The sequence below is a fragment of the Lepeophtheirus salmonis genome, chromosome 8 (assembly GCF_016086655.4).
Source record: "Lepeophtheirus salmonis chromosome 8, UVic_Lsal_1.4, whole genome shotgun sequence".
Taxonomy (NCBI): domain Eukaryota; kingdom Metazoa; phylum Arthropoda; class Copepoda; order Siphonostomatoida; family Caligidae; genus Lepeophtheirus; species Lepeophtheirus salmonis.
The window spans coordinates 12,914,913-12,933,431 of NC_052138.2; positions in this window are offsets into that span (position 1 = coordinate 12,914,913).

Below are 18,519 nucleotides of genomic sequence, written 5' to 3' on the forward strand. Positions count from 1 at the left end.
GAGACATCCATTCTCGACGCACAATAATTCGCATCTGAACCGGTCAAGCGTAATAAACAGAAAAAGTGTTTGTAGTACACACTCACACCTTTATAAAAATATATTGTATGATCCGATGTGACCAATAACAAACAAGATATCCTTAGTTAAAAAAATGAGCGGAAATACAAAATTATTTTTTCCACAAACTAATCTTTTATTATTATTATTTTTTGAGAAAAACCTCTAATTTAAAAAAAGTCTGTTATGTGCAATGTATGAAAAAATAGAGAATATAATTCCAAATATATAAGCGGCATGTTGTAATAAATAGGAAGGATCATGTGAAAATTAAATGTACATCACAAAATTTTCTATTTGTTGAAATTTTTTAATCAATTCTGGTACTAACAGTCCAGAGGATCGACGGTTTTAAAGACCGGTACCACGGAACAATAGGACTGGTTCTAAGACTGGACTGGACCGAATAAATAATGAACGAGACAACACTATACATTATTTTATTTGAGTAGGTCCTTACATCTAACTATTAATATAAATTTTGTAACATTGAATTTGTATGATATATTTAAAAGTTTATTTTTATTACCATTAAACACTTTGTAAATGACGGTATAAATTCGAAAAGAGTTTCATTTCTTCATTACAAAGAAGTAGTACAGGGGTAAAAGTTTATTAAAAAATAGATATATACAAATTGTGCTTTGCAACATTACGTCATTCAATAATAACCCCACCGATGACGTAACCTCCTTCTTGTTGACCTTTTTCCTAAACAAAATTATCTATTACAAACAAACGCAATGATGAAAAATTTATGAGCAGAGGTATGTATGATATTTAACAAAAACAATTATTCTACAAATATTTACCGATTATATAATCATCATTAAATAAATTATAATTGACATATTTTATCGATCCACAATTATAAATATCAGTCAGATACTCAGACATGTACAGTGGAGAAAATAAGTATTTAACTCCTTGGCAATTTTGTATGTTTGTCCACTATTTTAATGCTAGGTTTATTTTAACAGTTAGATATATAATATGAACAAAAAAATGTTGTCAAGTTGTCTTTTCTCCTTATCATAGACACCCTACAAAAACATAATGTTTTCACCACCATGCTTACCGATGAGAATGGTGTTCTTGCGGATAAAATCAGCTTTTTTCTTCCTCCTAACACGGCAAGAAAAGTTGATGCCAAAGAGATCGATTTTGATCTCATTTGACTACATTACAGTCTCTTATACCTCCTCGAATATTTTATGTCTTCATTGGCGGAAATTCAGACGAGCCTGCATGTATTTGTAACTCTCACGTAATGTAATTTTCCGGATTAAAAAAAATATATATTATGTCTCTTACTTTTAAAATACACTCGACATTAAAATTACCGACTGTTCTTTTCTTTATCAGTGGGCAAAATTACAAAAGCAGGACGGAATCAAATACTTAGTTCCATTACTGTATACTGTCAAGACTGTTTCAAAATGTAACCATGATGGACATCATTTTTTCTGTATTTGGGTCAGTTTCAGATAATTTAGATGAATATCAGTTTTGTGATATTTATATTGACAAAGCACAATGGGGTTAAAGATTTTGGGGTTGTGAGACATGAAGGTGACATTTAAACGTTTTAGCCAATCATATTTACTTTAAATGTTGACCAATCATAAAAAAATTTGCTCAAGTCAAATTTATATCTGAAATTTTATTATATATAAATTATAAAATCTCTCAATAACTAAATTGTCTATAAAGTTCAATTGTCAATAAATCTTTTGAGTTATTCCGAACCTTGTTAATAGGAAAATACGAATTTATTCATATTAAAATCATAAAACCATAATTTTCAAAGTTTGGTACCTCTCAAGCTATTTTTGTACAATTAAATTGGCCTGTACTTCCTCATAAAAGGTTTGAGTGGCCTCCAATTTGGCCAAATTCTAAGATAGTTTTATTCTCAGAAACTAGGTATGTTACTTTTTTTTTTTTTTTTACCTATTCCCAAGGATAGATTGATGAGGATTCCTGGGACTTTGCTCTTGATTTGTTCAAATACCGACTGCCAGATTTGATTAAAAACAGTCATTAGTATAATAATAATTGTTCAGAAGTATAAATACTTTGTTCAAAAAAATATTTGCAAGTTTAGTAATGTTTAGCTTTGCTTTTGTTTTATTTAATTTTTTGTAGTATTTTTGGATATAGGTCTTGACTGGATGGTCTAATTTTAAGCTGTAATTCTGATATAGGGTAATTTCTATACTCAATTCATATTATTATATATTTTGTATTTGAATTGATCGGTATATGTGGCCCGTCATGCCGGAATAACTTTTATCAAAATTTAGATTACGTTTGAATTCTTTACGGATGATGGTCAACTTCTAGAAACAATTTTTATTTTATTTATCCTTTTGGTTTGTTTCATTTGTTCTTAAGGTAGCCAAAATTGATCGTTACAATAAACGAAGGATAATTGATTGATGTTATTCGAAAAAAAATTTAATATTTTTCTTTTATGTAACTTTCTTATTTTGTTCAAAACGATATTTAGTGTCCTAATTCTACCTACAAATTTCATACCAACCTAAGTTATGTATTTCAACTTTTTCCAATGTTATTATGGTAACTTATGCTTTTTGAACGGTTACCTTTGACATTAGACATCTCAAAATTTGACGGATATTCACTTTTAATTTGTTTAATCTTCCTACAAAGTTTTATCAACATCGGTTCGTAACTTTTTTCGTTTTTGTTTGTTTACAAAAAACATCCCCAATACTCAAGTTCGTCAGGGGATGTAAAATTTTAAAACCATTTTGCAAAATATTTATTATCATTTATATTTCACATTTTCAAAATAAATCATTAAATGATTCTAAAACTCAATATATTAATAAAACATATGACGAACAATGTGGGTGAGTTCTGTTAGTAATAAATATTATCTTAATAAAAGTCAGTTAATAAAGTTTTTTTTATTTACTTATTTCTTGATTGTGATAATGTATTTATTAAATTCTTTATTCATTTTGAACTTGACTTGCATATTGATAAATGTTGTCCGTGGACAAAATAAACAAATTAATCTCATTGCACAATCATACATTTTTCCTCATTTAGTTAATCATCTGAATAACTGCCCATCAGAAAGGTTTTCTTAAGAATATAAATATATCTGAATTTTAAATTTATTTAAAAATTCTAATTGATCTTTCCACTAAAGTGGACCAAGAGCGGAAAACATTTGTCTCTAGCTCACCTGTTCAGAAGTGGGTATTGAAGGGTTCTGATCTTTCTATTGGTTTTATCAAATCACTTTTCCCTACATGGGATTAAGTACAGAGAGTAGTTTGGAATGGTCAGCCTACGTATGACTCCAGTATGACAGTGGATATACAGGAAGCGGGGATCAAATTGTCGCCTACTTTAAACCTTGATAACTTGAAGACGACATTATCAAATAAAAACCGGTTACCAAATAGGAAAGCTATTCTCGTCAGCTGACGATACGTAGTTCAGTTAGCATCATGCCATCATCATATGAGGAGATAAAGAGCTATAAGTGGAACGAGGAGCTTTCGAGGTCCGCCGTAGTCATGGTATTGGTTAATAATGGAAGATGAAATCTCCAATTCAACGATTGCTTAACCTTAGGAGTGAATTTACGGACTGTTCAGCGTATCTGTAAGAAGCTAGAGGACACCTGGGATGTTGATGCCACCATAAAGAGGGCACCCAAGGAAGAGGGCGCCGACAGGAAGGTCAGAGCCACCGACTTTGTCAACAACGTGAAGAAGATGGTTGAGGATGACCCTACCAGGTCCATGAAGGCCATGGCGAGGGATCTGGGTGTGGCAACAGGACTCAGCACCCTGCCATGTGTCCAAAATCTCCATGCAGTGGTTAACCGAGAACTGTTATGACGTCGTAACCAAGGATTTGTGGACTCCTAACTCTCCCGACCTTACTCCTTTGGACTATTTTGTCTGGGGCTATGTCGAGAGACATACCAACAGATATCCTTATAGCACCAAGGCCAGGCTGATGGCCTTAATCAAGGAGGTATTCGGCAACATGGACAATGAGATGGTCAGAAGAGTCTGCGGCCGGTTCAGAGGCCGTATTGAGGCCGTTATTGATGCCAACGGTGATTATATCGAATGAATGGCTATTGTATAACTATATGCTCGTCATACTTTTGATTTTCAATAAAAAAGTTAAAAAATGTATATTTTGTGTTGTTTTTTGTAGAAAAATATTTTGGCGACAATTTGATCCCCGCTCCCTTTAATTGGTAATCATAGCAAGAAAAAGTATTATTTTAAAAACCTTCTAGGATTTCATAAATTTAGAGATTAAAATTCTATAAAAAAAAAATATATTAACTATTCATGACATAACTGATAGCTCTATTTTCAATTATAGGCAGTTAATAATTTCTCTGAAATTATTATGGTTGTTCTTATGGATTGTCAATGCCCTGGCATTTGATGATGGAATATCCAGTAGCAGACGTGAATGAAGTGAAGAAATTTTGCAGCAGGTTTTTAGATGCCCTTATGCTGTCAGAGTCTTGGCGAAGTCGAATTTTGAAATATATTAGTAGCATAGCAGATGCTAAGAAGTTTATGACACAATTTCAAATATCCTTGGGATGTATTTATTTCAATTTTCCCTGTAAAGACTGTGATAAGCTATTTAACTATGTGGTTCAGATTTTTAGTAATTATCAGGCTCTGTGAATACTGAGAGAGTTTGGTTTGCTCAATGTGAAGGGAGTTATAAAAAGAGCGGGTTTCCGATTCTACTGTTTGGATTATCGAGTAGAAAAGTGAATGCTCCAGATAAGACCAAAGCAATGGACCTGCCATTTTAAATAGAAAAGCTCTTATTGTAGAGAAAGTGACACATTGGACACCTATAAACGTGGGGAAATTAAGCGAAATTCTCATTACTGCAGCTTCTCGTGATACTACTATCACGATTAAAATTCCAGATGAGAACATCTCAACCTGGAAGTTTGCTGGAGATCTAATTAAATTTCATCTTTCATTCCAAACAAGATAATTTTGTTAGATTATTCGCAATTTTAAAAAGTTCAAATCTTTTATTTCGAAATAGTCGTTTGCTTGTTTTTTGTTTTGTTATTCTAGTGATATTTTATGGTTGTTTTTTAAGCTTCAGAAACTTGTTCTCGGCTTATTGGTTAGTCATTCTTTTTAAAAGTGTGGATTGGAGTGCATTGTAGTATTTTGTGGTTAAAATATATGGTTAAACAAAAAGTTTATTTATATCTGTATGGTGCAACTTTTCAAGATAAATAAAGAGGAGAAGAAAAAAAAATAGGTAAAATTTTCCTTGTGACGTCATAGAGGGGTTTTTCCTAATATTAATTATTCAATTATATAATGGAATGAATTATAAACTATATAGTATGTTCGTTTTATATTGTTTTATAATGAAAACATAAATATTTTTTTCCAAGATATGTACAATTGCATTTAACTTTCTGTTAGTAAACATCCTTTATATAACATGGTAAGTAAACCGGGTGAAAATGTAACACTTTAAATAAAACGTATATAATCACAAAATAAATAGTATTGATGACTTTATTTGATTTTTGTATCATTTTATTTTTTAAATTGCCCAAACGAAATTTGCCAATAAAATTGCAATCGTAAGAAAAAAAAGAAGTTCTAGAGAATAATATCGTTGAAAAAGTAACACTCGATAACTCGTTCATTTTTACAAATGTTCTGTAAAATGGAGATACTTTATTATAATATAAGAGTCTTCAATTTTATGAACAAAATGCATTGTTTTGATGAATTTCTTCATAAAAAATTGAAAATTGACACTTAATGAAAAAAATTGGTAAAAAGTTGCAAATTTATCTGATCTACGAAAAACGAAAGGACAATTTTCACCTATTTATAATCTTGCCCATAACTTTTTTGATTTTTCATAAATGTAGAAAAAGTTTGTATTCGTACATTTTTTTTTCTCAAGCACTGATAGTCTTTAGAACCGTTACTATTTACCAACAATCCTAAATGCAGATAGTATCCGTCCTAAGACTGGAATGAATAAATAAGTACCAACCCCATACGAGTTTTAGCTCAGCTTGTCATATTAAAAATAAAAGAAAACATAAATTTATTTGAATTGTAAATCAAAAATATTTTATAGGGTAATAGGTTTTTTTGTTTCTTGGCAACTCGAACAATGTTTTTGTATTTTTTTCTTTTGCTGTAATTATTTTTCTAACGTTCTTAAGGAGATAACATTAAAGCATTGATTAACAACGTGTACTCATAAAAAACGGAGAACAACATTGTTACCTTGTTGGGGAGTTACCTTCTGTATTATAATACAAATTTATATTTTTTAGAGAACTGTTGTTCTGTTCTTTGACTTCAAATAAATTCGAGCAATGCCGTATACTACCACTAATACTAAATATATGTAAAAGAATCTTATCTACACAAAAAATAAAAAATAATTAAAACTTTATTTCCTTCTAAACACATTTTTAATTAATAAATGCATAAGTTGATAGATTAAACTTAATTAAATACGAAGAAAAACAAGTTAACATTGAGCTAATTAAATATGTAACAACTGTTGACCTAATTCAATCACTTTGATTTAATATATATTTGGTAAATTCTTAATTCTTTATGGCAGATGTTTTTCTTATTTGATAGTACATTGCAAAGGGATTCAGAAAATGAATTTAAAATTGGGGATAAAAAAACAAATAAATCTATTTAAGAAATCAAAGTAAATAAAAATACGAAATCCCTTATATTTAATCTGATTAAAATGACATACAAAGGGACATTAATTGAATTTATTTTGTAAGAAGACAAATCCTTTTTTATTCACTAAAGAATAGGCTGGGTCTTACTTTCCATTTTATTGAAAATCAAAAATCGGTAGTGTTTGTTTTCTGTGTATTTCACGTAAATTTCAAAAATATAATTTTTTTAAAGATAGAATGACTCTAAGCTACATCAATTTAACTTTGAAGATTAGAGAAAATTCAGCCTTTTATATATTTTCCAGTGCGGGTTTTCTTTATGTACTTTATAAATATTCATATTAAGGGAATGTATATGTATTGCCCTGTATAGGAAGAGTTCAAATATGAAGAAATTTTAATCATAACTTAACATTAAGTTAATCAAATTTACGATCTGATGATGCTATATTTAGTTTAGATATCAGAGTCTTAATTGAGCCCAATGGGTAATTTTAGTTAACTTTTAAATATTTTTGGATCAAACAATGTCACTAGAGTGTTTTATTGAGCCAGGGAGTAATTACTTGTTGCACTTTATAACAGAGAAAGCAAAGAAGGAAGAATCACACCCTACACAAATTGCAAATCTTATATTTAAATGGCTAAAGGAGAGGGGTTGATAAAATAGTCATGGCGATCGGAAGGGACTCAACAATGTGAACACTGGTGCAAATACTTGAGTTATACGAAAACTTGAAAAGAAGTTTGGGAGAAAACTGGTTTGGTTGGTGTGTAGTCTGCATACTAATTAATTTCCATTACGCCGTATATTCTTGAGCTTGATGGCCCAAATCTTTCAGATAATTCATTATTTGGACCAATAGGAAAGCTGCTAGACTCGGATACAACCTTGGATATCGAACTTTCCCCAAATCTCTATTGGCCCACCACTAGTCAAACTTTGTAATGAGGTTATTTGATATTTGTCTACAGATTAGCACTATGGTTTTATGATAGTGTGTTCTATCAGGGAAGGAGTTTTTCCAGGCAGGATGGCTTTCTTGAAGGTTGGACCTGTTTACCACAGCTGCTGGCTCAGTACTGGTAACATACTTTTAAGACTCATAGTTAAGTTGATAATGCGTGTGTATTATCCATCTTGGTTGTTCAATACCAAGGTGAAGTAATAGTGGATTGAATTGCCAAGGTACGTCATATTTCAACTTAATGGTCTCAAGTCCCAGAAAACATAGGTGTGTGAACTCGTGATGCTAATAGTGAACACATCTGCTCAGTATGCTCACAGATAATGATCTTGCAAACTCTAGTTTGCTTTGATGACTAGAATGAGATAATCATAGGGGTAGAACGAATCTTGACTATCAGGGAGAGAGTGGACCAAATGGAAAACCGGGGAACCTATCTGTCAGCATCGGAAACCACACCTCCTAAAAACAGTTGGGTTTCTAGCATGATTGCCATAATCAACTGGTCAGAAGGAGTATCAGAGCCACCTCTTACCTACTTCTTAACAACTTCCGAGTTGAAGAAATCTATCCAAACATTAATGAAAGTTTTGAAATGGCCATGCCACACCCAATGTAGTGAGTGGTTTTGTAAAATGATCTCACCAACTTCTTCCCAGTATTTCTCACAATACAAGATAGGTGGAGTAATTAGGAAACAGGAGGCCAGCAAGAGAGAGATGTCAAAGAATGACTTCAAGCAAGACCTCTAGAACCTTCTAAAATTAAATGAATTACAAGAAAGATATAAGGAAAGAAAAAGTTGAAAACTCTTTAATTGATTAAAATGGTATTTAAATATTTTCATCATTTAATGAAAAAAATTTTTGTAAATAAATTATTCTGAATTCTGATATTTATTTTCTCTTATTATATATTTAGAGTCAAAATAAACAAACAAATAAAATATAGCATCAACAGATATACATCATAAGGTTAATAAATAAAAGTATACGTTTCTAAGTATTCTCCAGACAAGACAGTATTGAAATTACTGCTTATTTATCTATTTTAAAGTGGATACACAACTTGGTTAGAATGATTTAATGATTAAAATTTCTTCAAATTTGACCTCTTCACATCAAGGACAATGCATATACATTCCTTTAATATGAATATCTATAAATTATATAAAGTACACCGGCATAGAAAAACTGCATTTTCTCTAATTTTCAAAGTGTCAGTCTATCTTTTTGAAAATTACATTTTTGAAATTTACGTGAAAAAACAGAGTAAAAAACACTATCAGTTTTTTGATTTTCTATAAAATAGAAAATACGACCCACCTTACTAAAGAACTCACTAATTTTTCCTCTTATTGTAAATGTTAATTTGTAATGACTAAAGCTTAGTTATCCATGAAATACTTATGAATGACCATAACAATAAAGTGTTGCTATTAATAAATACGTCATTATTACGTAATAAAGTTATAATAGTTTTTGTATCTTTTGTATAAAGACTCATCCAAATTGTTTTATTTCACAAAAATATATTTTTAAAATATTTTATTTTATTTTCCAATTATTTTGTGATCCAATTTTGATGCAGCTATCACAATGTACCATCTCAAAAAAGTATGAAATATTATGATACAATGCCATCCTGCTTGATTGGAGGCGTGTCCTTTTTGCGATCCAAAGTTTAGCTAAGGGAGGTTGTATATTTCATGAACATGAGAAACTTTCCACTTATCATGACAAAAGGTACTAATCATAACTGATCAAATGCTATTTGAAAGGACAGAAAGTGTTGAAAAGTTTGAAAAACACTGCATTGAAGAAAACACCAAACTATTATGTAATAATATTTATTTGCTGCTATCATTCTGGATCAACATATTATTGCTACTTAGGATACATTATTTAAGAAGATGGTGAATGATGAAGAATAACTCCCTGGACGTAAGTAATTATATCAATTTCCTTAATTATGAAAGTACTTGCGTCTTACACATAGATATTTGTCGCATTCATTAACAAAGAAAGTGAGGATTGGGATATGATAATAAAAGAGGAAACTGACGAATGTAGCTAAAAGCCTCCATTTTTTTTTATGTGTACTTCTCTGATTTATTTATTTTTGGTCTCGTAAATCATCGGTCTCTTTTTCTTAATTCATAAATCATTTCTTGGTTCATATTTTTTTTCTTATCATTAGTATCTACAAAACAGTTAATCATAATTATGAACAGAGGAATCAACCCGTGATTTATTTTGTATAAAATGTATACGAAACTTTTCTATGAAACTGCATCCAATTAGTAAAGAAGAGTTTCTCATTAAGCTCTTAAAAGGAATATATATATATATTTAACGTATAGGTTAAAAGTGCATTATAATTAGTTATAATTATTGGTACATATTAGAATATGAGGGATTAGGAAATTTTTATTCTTTACTAGCTGTTAAACTCTACTTTTGCTTTATATTAATGTACCAAACATTGATTTGTTTAATTCAAATTATTTCTTGTTCAGATATAAACATTACAAATAGCTATTTGAAATGAAAAAGATTGCAGAGTACCTTTTTTTTCAGTCGTTTTTATCAGTTAACTCTTGTATGAGTTAAATCAGCTGACTCTACGCATTATAAACTTAAAAAAGGTATTATATAGAATCGGGATTTGTATATTAATTTACATCAATCAAGGTCCTTATTTTAGAAATTATGTCATTTCATACTCTGCCATTAATACTTATTTTGATTTTATTTATCAATTCAATGTATATAATAATTAATAACTATTACCTCAACAATAATTAACAGGTGACACTAAAAAAAAAATACAGAAGGCTAGGTACCATATGTTTTTTTTGCTTCAAAATTTTCTTTCCCTTTGACAGTTGAAGTTGAGAGTTGATAAAAAGCTGGTCGTGCACAACTCTAATATAAATAGGAGGGGCAGGTGCTAATTTTTGAAAATAAGAAAATAAAATTTTAGCCCAACTTTTCCGATGTAAAAACATCTTTAAGCACTCTAGGAAAAAAATATTTCCCCCCCCACCTATTGTTGAGTTTCGGTCTGAAAATCCTAGACAGATCTGAGACCGTTATATTTTTTGTTGGACCGAATACGTTCGGTCCAACAAAAAAGCTCGATCTGGACCGTTTCGATATAAAAATTCGATCTAGATTGGCTCAAAGGAAAAGTTCGGTCTAAATGCGTCCAAAGGAAAAATTTGGTCTAGTTTGGTCCCAAAAAAATCGGTTTACACTTATTTTACACATAAAATACGTCATATGTTTTTTCAAGTACAATGTCGTGATACGAAGTTTAAACAGAGATAGTTCGGATTGATTTTGATCCCGCCGCTTCTTATATTTATACAGTATTTTTTCTAGAACTTATTGTGTTTGAAAAAAATGAATGCCAGTTGATCTGGAAAAAAATTGGTCGAAGCGAACAATAAAGTATAATATTTTCCTTTTCTAACTTGTTGAAACTAGAGAACATAACCTCAACCTGAAATGCTGTTATGATTGGTAACTATAACAGAATCACAAATCAAATAATTTATATTTTTTGTCAAATAAGTTCAATTTCAATTTTATAGATCAATACAATTATTTCAAATCAGTAAATGTGTTCTAGAGATGTCTCAATTAGACCATCTATGTTAGCAATGGGGTGTAAAAAATTAGAATTGATATTATGGCTATAAAATAGTTTAAAAAAATAAATAGCTTCTTATTTTGCCTTCTATAAGCGAAATGATATTCAGAAAAGTTGATTTCGCTTCAACTAAATAGTCCCTGCAAGCTAGCAAGAGTGATGTCTGCAATTCAAATTCAGCTGTTGAGGATGTTTTAACAGTTCACTTGAACCATTATTGCAACTGTTGTTACAAAAATAATGACAATCATGTTCTATTGTAGCATGAATCATCATCAAATATTCCTTTTTCCCTGAAAAAATGTCCGCTTGACAAATATCATTCGGCAAAGTGCCTTTCGGTAATGTGTCCGTTTGTTCAATATGTTTCTCTCTAAAGAACTACCAACAAAAAGTGTATCTAAATACAAAAATATACGAAGAAATGTAAGTGTATAATGTACAGTGTTGGTCAGCAAAACGTGAACTCGAGAGGTTGTGTTCGAAATAATAATTTTATTTTCAAAAATTACAAAAAAAAATATTTACAAAACTTGTAAACAAGGACTTTGGAAATTGGGCACTCAATATGGCTACTTTCAGCATCAATCAGAGCCTTTACAATTCGCCAGAAGTCCTTGTTGAAGTTGATGACAAACACCTCAAACAAATTCTCCCAAACAGCCACTATGACGGCCTTCAGTAAGTCCACATTTGAGTGTGGAGTTTTCTTGGTTTCCATCTTTAAAGTGCTCCACGCAGCAAAATTCAGAAAGGACCACATCTTTTTGCCTCTTTAGGTCTCGAACCTTCTTTTCTTCACGACCTCAGTCAGAAGGTAGCATGGGTTCCTTGTACATGAGGGCAATACCAAGTGGCCCTTAACAGCGCTCCTGATGCTCCTAGTAGCTACGGTGAAGTCGTTGAAATAAGATTCATAAATTTGGCGGAGTCCTTCTTGATCTTCTTCTCCAAGGTGGATAGGAACTCCGGATTCCTATTTAAATTGCTCACTCCACTTCCTGCTTTCTTAAAGAGGTCTTCGTCATAATTCTTCATCTTGGCCACTTTGAAAAACAGACTAATGGAGCACTTCACAATGTCAACTATCCTCGCTTCATTAACTGCAGCACTTATGGGATCTGAGATGCGCTGGCTTTGGTTTTTTGCTCACTCTTGATGACGAGATTACGAAATGATATTATAGTTTCTGTATGCAAAAAAATGGCAGAAGCAGAATGTAAAGAAATAATCACTAAACCTTCATAAATTAATGAGAAAATTAAGATAATTCAATAGTCCCCATTTTGTGCCCAACCTTATAAATAGAATAAGAAATACCTATGACTTAAGCGGGAAAAATGAAAAAAAAAAACATGGCGTTAATGGATTTCTATTCAGCTACAATTCTGTGATACAAAGAGGTGAATGAATCTAACTTTAATAATTGCACAAGTTACAATCTACGTATGATATACTCGTCATCTTGTACTCATCCATTAAATCCATTCAATGGTTAAAGAGCTATTTCTTTCATGATTCATTTTATTGCTTTTCAATTATCTTGAAGGTTTATACATTGAACATATGTGTGCGTAGACAGATACATACAACATGAGAATGAATTCCTTTTGCCCCCTTTTTTTCATTCCCCTCTTCAAATCCATAAAAATTTAAATTGAATTTCTTATATATAATATAATGTGTGTGTTGATGTATGAACAGACTTCAATTCCCACAAAAGGATTTGTTGTTGTTGTTGCTTCTGTACAAAAAGAATAAATAGGTAAAGTCTTGAAAAAAACAAGAATGAATGTGTAAATGTTGACAAGACGTTCAGTACATACATACAAAGTAATTGTAAATTAATATGTACTACATTACTCTATTAATGGAATTTTGGGACTGAAGATGGAAACAATATATGTTAGAATGTTCCGTTTTAGAGTATAAATTTTTCCCCTCTCCACAAAAAACGTTTTAGTTGGGGGACAACAAAAAACTGACATTGGGAAAGTTGCAAATCTCTCAAAAAAATTTGGCGTGGTACAAGTCATATTAAATAGTCAAAACTGGACATTTTAGGCGCCTTTTCTGTCATTCCAAATATAATTTATGAGTAGATTTGTATAAAATATATTTTTGTGGTTGCAACCGAAGCACTATCTTTTATTTTCTAATGCTGTTATCATTATTATTAAATTTTCAGAAGGGACCATATAAGTATTAAGTAATAACTAGTGCGTGTGCTCATAAAGTGTTTAAAGTAACGCTAATGATTAGGTGCTTGGGAGTTATAAATGTACGTCCATGTTGGACTCACAGTAGAATAGAAGAACGACATTGTAGTAATTTCTGTCATATGTCCTAGCTATATAAGGAGCGGAATGTGTTTTTTTCCTCTTCTCTCACGGCTATAATGGTCCTCCCAAGTATTCTTCAAACCCCCAGAATTTCCACGTTGATTTTCGGTTTCGTATATTTTTTTTTACAATTCCAGCTATGGGTTTTACTTTTTTAATATTTATGCGTTGAGAGATAAATATTATCCACCATAGTCTTACTAATTTAAAATATATAAAATGTGTTCAATGATTTGAATAATTTTGCAAAATCTTACCTTAGTCGAAGTGATAGTTGCAAAAAGAAAAAGATGGAACTCTATCTTTGATAAAATAGGGAGATTGCAAATAATTGAGATCATCATATACCCTTTGAGTTATCACAAACAAGATGCACTTTCTTTTGAATAATAATATGTGAGAAAATTAAAATTGTCTAAGATGTCTTAAACATTGCCAAAGCGAATTTTTCATTTTCTCCAGGATTTAAGGGGTTGTGTAATGGAAGAAAATAATAATCGAAAAACGGGGCAGTTTAATATATGTGCTAGTACCATTAGAAGTACAATACATCTGTATATTTATGGCAACGAATGAAGATAGTTGTTTTTGGGATAAATGCTTTAACCATCATTTATCTCGGTGTTGTAAATAAAGTGGTTGCTTCATTCTGGGATCATTATCTTTTTTTATCATTCCTTTCTTTTTATATGCATTGCTTGCGTTTTCATCCTTATTTTTCTTCTTCCCACTCCAATCAAAAGTCATATAATATTTTTATTTGATTACATTCCATTGAAAAAATAAAAATACACATTTTGTGTATATTGATCAGACTCCAAGTTTGAATAGATGACACCTATAAAATGCTAAATCCTTTGTATTATTTATTTATTAGTACAAACGTTGATTTTTGTAAAAAAAAAAAATATAGGATAGGGTGGGGTATAAAGGGTGAATTTTTGCGTTTCGATAACATTTAAAATCTTGAATGTTTCCATGTTCACATTACACATCTTAGCTATCCATTTCAAATAAACAACATTAATTTGTAAGTGAAAAATCATCCCAAATAATTCGAGGAAAGATAAAAAGTTTAAAAAGTTATTAAATTGATTTTTTTTTGTTTAAAATATTTTTTTGTTATTATTAAGAAATGCAAGATATTGATTTATAACTTTACAGTTTTGTTCAACGTCTTATTCTTAATATCGAAGGCACAAACAACAATCTTTTTCTTCACGTGCCTTGCGTTTGCCAATTTCAAACAATAAAAATTGTTAAAGTTAGCGGGCTTAACATGATTTTCCATGAACTTGCACTTTCCGGATTTAGCCCACTTCTCGGATATTTTATCTTCTTCCCAGGCATTTTCTCACAACATTGGAGCAGGCATTAAAGGATAACGTGGTGGTAAGTTTGGTAAATTAAAGATTTTTGATCCTATTTGAATGTCGAGGAACACTAGGGCCGTCAAAGAGAACTCTGTTTAAATGTTCATTTAAAAAAAAAAAAATTATGGTCAGTTTTATTATAGAACAAATTTCTATTTACATTGAAAAAAAACACACAAAAAAAGTAATCTTATGAGTATTAGAGTGAAAGCCTAGTAGGAACAATTTATAATGCACGCTACATATTTTGTTGAAATAGCCATATAAAAATTTAATTTTACTCATATACATTACATTAACCATACATATGTTAGAAAAATTGCAGTCTACTAAAAGAAAACCATCCTTATAGCTCCTACACCTTGTTGCTTTAATGTATTGAATGAGGCTTTACGAAAGGTCTACCCAATTTATGTATTTTTAGGTTCTGGAACTTTAATTTGGGTTATTTTTTCGTTGATACTTTTAAAATTATATATTGCCCCAAAAATACACAATCACTTATACAAATTAGACTTAACTTACACAGTTTGATAGTCCATAGTATTGAGAATTTTAAAATGTTAATTTTTTCAAAATAATATTTGAAACTTTGAAGCTATAAGCTGAAAATTAAGATCCAATCATTTGACCCCATCCTATAATTAGTTATTATTTTTTTTTATGTTACCAATTACTAAAGCTACATACCAAGTGATCAAATGCACATGTTAACAGATTTATTTGTTTTTATTAAAAAATCCGGGATGCTTAGTTAATGCTCAACGATCCTGGTGGACAAAAAATTATTCCCGCTCCAAACTGTTTTGGTCAAGTATTGATCACGTGGTCTTTCTTTTGCCATTTAGCTTATAGATTTAAAAATAGCTAACGGTTAATATAGTCAAATCCAAACTTCGTATTCTATCGCTGAAGGAGTCTTTTGATAAATAACCATCGGATGATTTAATTGATATATATATTACAGTCAGTCAATCACTAATACATTGTAATTAATAAAAGAACTTTTGAAGTTACGTATAATATTAATTAGTAATATTAAGTGGAGGAATTTTTTTTGATCTCCTGCCCATTTTGTTAGTTTGCTCACTGACAAAAAGTTTAATCGTGAGAAACAGTACATATATGACCAAACAAAGAAGTGCATGAAAGAAAAAAAATACGGAGTATAATCCCAAGAACACTATTCCCACCGTTAAGCATGGGACAATTTACCGGGAAATCTTGTCCGTCAACATTGTTCCTTCAGAGTAGGAATATAAAATGGGTCACGTAAAGGTATTCCAGATTAGGATGTCTCTGAGCTACATAAAGAAGATCATTAATGACTTCTTCTATCAATATAAGTGTGAACAACATAAAAAAGATCAAAGTATGAAATATACATATATTATGCTTAATAAGCCGAAGTTGAAGTGTATCAAGCTCGGAAGAGAAAAATTGAGACTCATAGTACAAGCCTACACTGGACATGACCCTTTTCTTGCCCACCTAAGCAAGTGAAAAGACATAAGCTCAACGTGTAATATCTATATGGAAGAATTGCAAAGTGAAGACCATCTCATCAGTAGATGCATTCTCCTTATCTTACAAGAAACATCAAGTAATGAATGAGGAAAACGAAGGCTATTGAATTTTAAAATTTATGGAATGTAAAAAAATATAAAATATTGTTGAACAAATACCCCATTGTGTTGTTGTGTGCGTTACTTTTTATCTGTACAATTTTATTCTATGTATGTATGGCAAGCAGTAGACAAACTTAAAATATGCATGCGATCATTGAATTATTTTCTTCACTATAAATGTTAATTATTAAGTTGAGTATTTTAATGATAGTTTTAAGTTAAAATTCAGAAATCAACTTTTAATTAGTAAAGGAGAAACGAAATTATGAAATCTTACTTTCCCGTCTCATTATGAGAGTAAATTGGATACGAAATGATTTTAAAATCGACATAAGAGGTTTAAAAAGATCAATTAAGTTACATTTAACGAAATGTTTCTGAGTGAAAGCCTTCAAAACACCGAAGTTACGCTAGGTATGTTCACCAAGGAAGTGAAGGAGATTGGGATTTTGAGATATAAATTTAAGAAGCCTTGAAAAACATTCTGTACTTAAATCTGGTAGTATAATTCTAGGTTTGTCTCAGTTGCCTTCGATCACGTGGGGGAGTCAGCAAATCTTCCATCTCTTCTACCTATCCATGGAAAAATAATAAAATATGAATTTGACGAAATAAAGGAACACTGCTCAAATTGCTTCAAATTCGGACTTACTTGCAAATAAATAAGTCGACATCATAAAATACCCAAAAACTTTGTTCGAATCTTTATTTAAAAAGTAGAGAGTTGATGGCAAGTTTAATTCATACTCTCATGAAGTAAAATCAACGGGAGAAAAGTTCTACTTGAAATTTTTGATTTCAGGATTATACCAAAAATCCAACCCGGTTCTCTCTGAAAGATTATCGTACTCAAATGCAACAGAAAATCGAAAATCAATAGAAGATTCATTATATTACTGGATAATGAATCTTCTCTTCAATATACAAGTTTGAATACTTCTTACTTTTTGCATGACCTTTATATAAAAGAGTTTAGCTCTAATGGTTGTTTTACAATATTTACAATAGACATTTTTTTTATCAGTAGGAAATTGAACAATCTTGTCTTTGGATACATCCTCACTAACCCTCTCTGTTCTAAACCTTTGCTTGTATGAGGTTGTCTTTAGCTTCTTAATTTTTTTATGAAACATTTCTAGGATTGAATATAAAAGAAGAAATAAGAAAATTAAATGTATCAAATTTTTGTGGGGTTTGTAAAAAAATGATGGTCCCACGCCTAGCAAAAAACAAATATACATGGAGTACTTTTAATTCATAACTATTCTACTCTAAAAAAAAAGGAAGCGAAAAACTTCCCAAGGCAATTTTTTCAATGACGAGCTTTCCTGACACGGTCATATCTGAGCAGTACCAATCGATTTTAAACGTGTATGAATATTATACTATATCAGTTATACTCGCTAGTAGTGTTGTAACATCACCCATCGACTGTAATATATACAAATGCACTTACCAACTTTATTTTATTTATATTATTGCAAACACATCACAAGAATGGCAAACTAAGCAAAAGATGGCAGTAAGAGTATTGTATGAAAGTTATTTGCGATTGATTCTGATAACAATGCAGAATCAATCTGCATACTATATGACGCTCGCATATCTAGAGGTTCAAATTCTGGAAAATCAAATTATACCACATCTAATATGTTAAAGCATTTGTCAACACAGCATGTAAAAAAATTAAAAGAAGAGGAAGAAAGGGATAAGATTGAACAGGAGCAAGCAAAGAAGAAAAGTTTATTGCTTTTTCTATTAAAT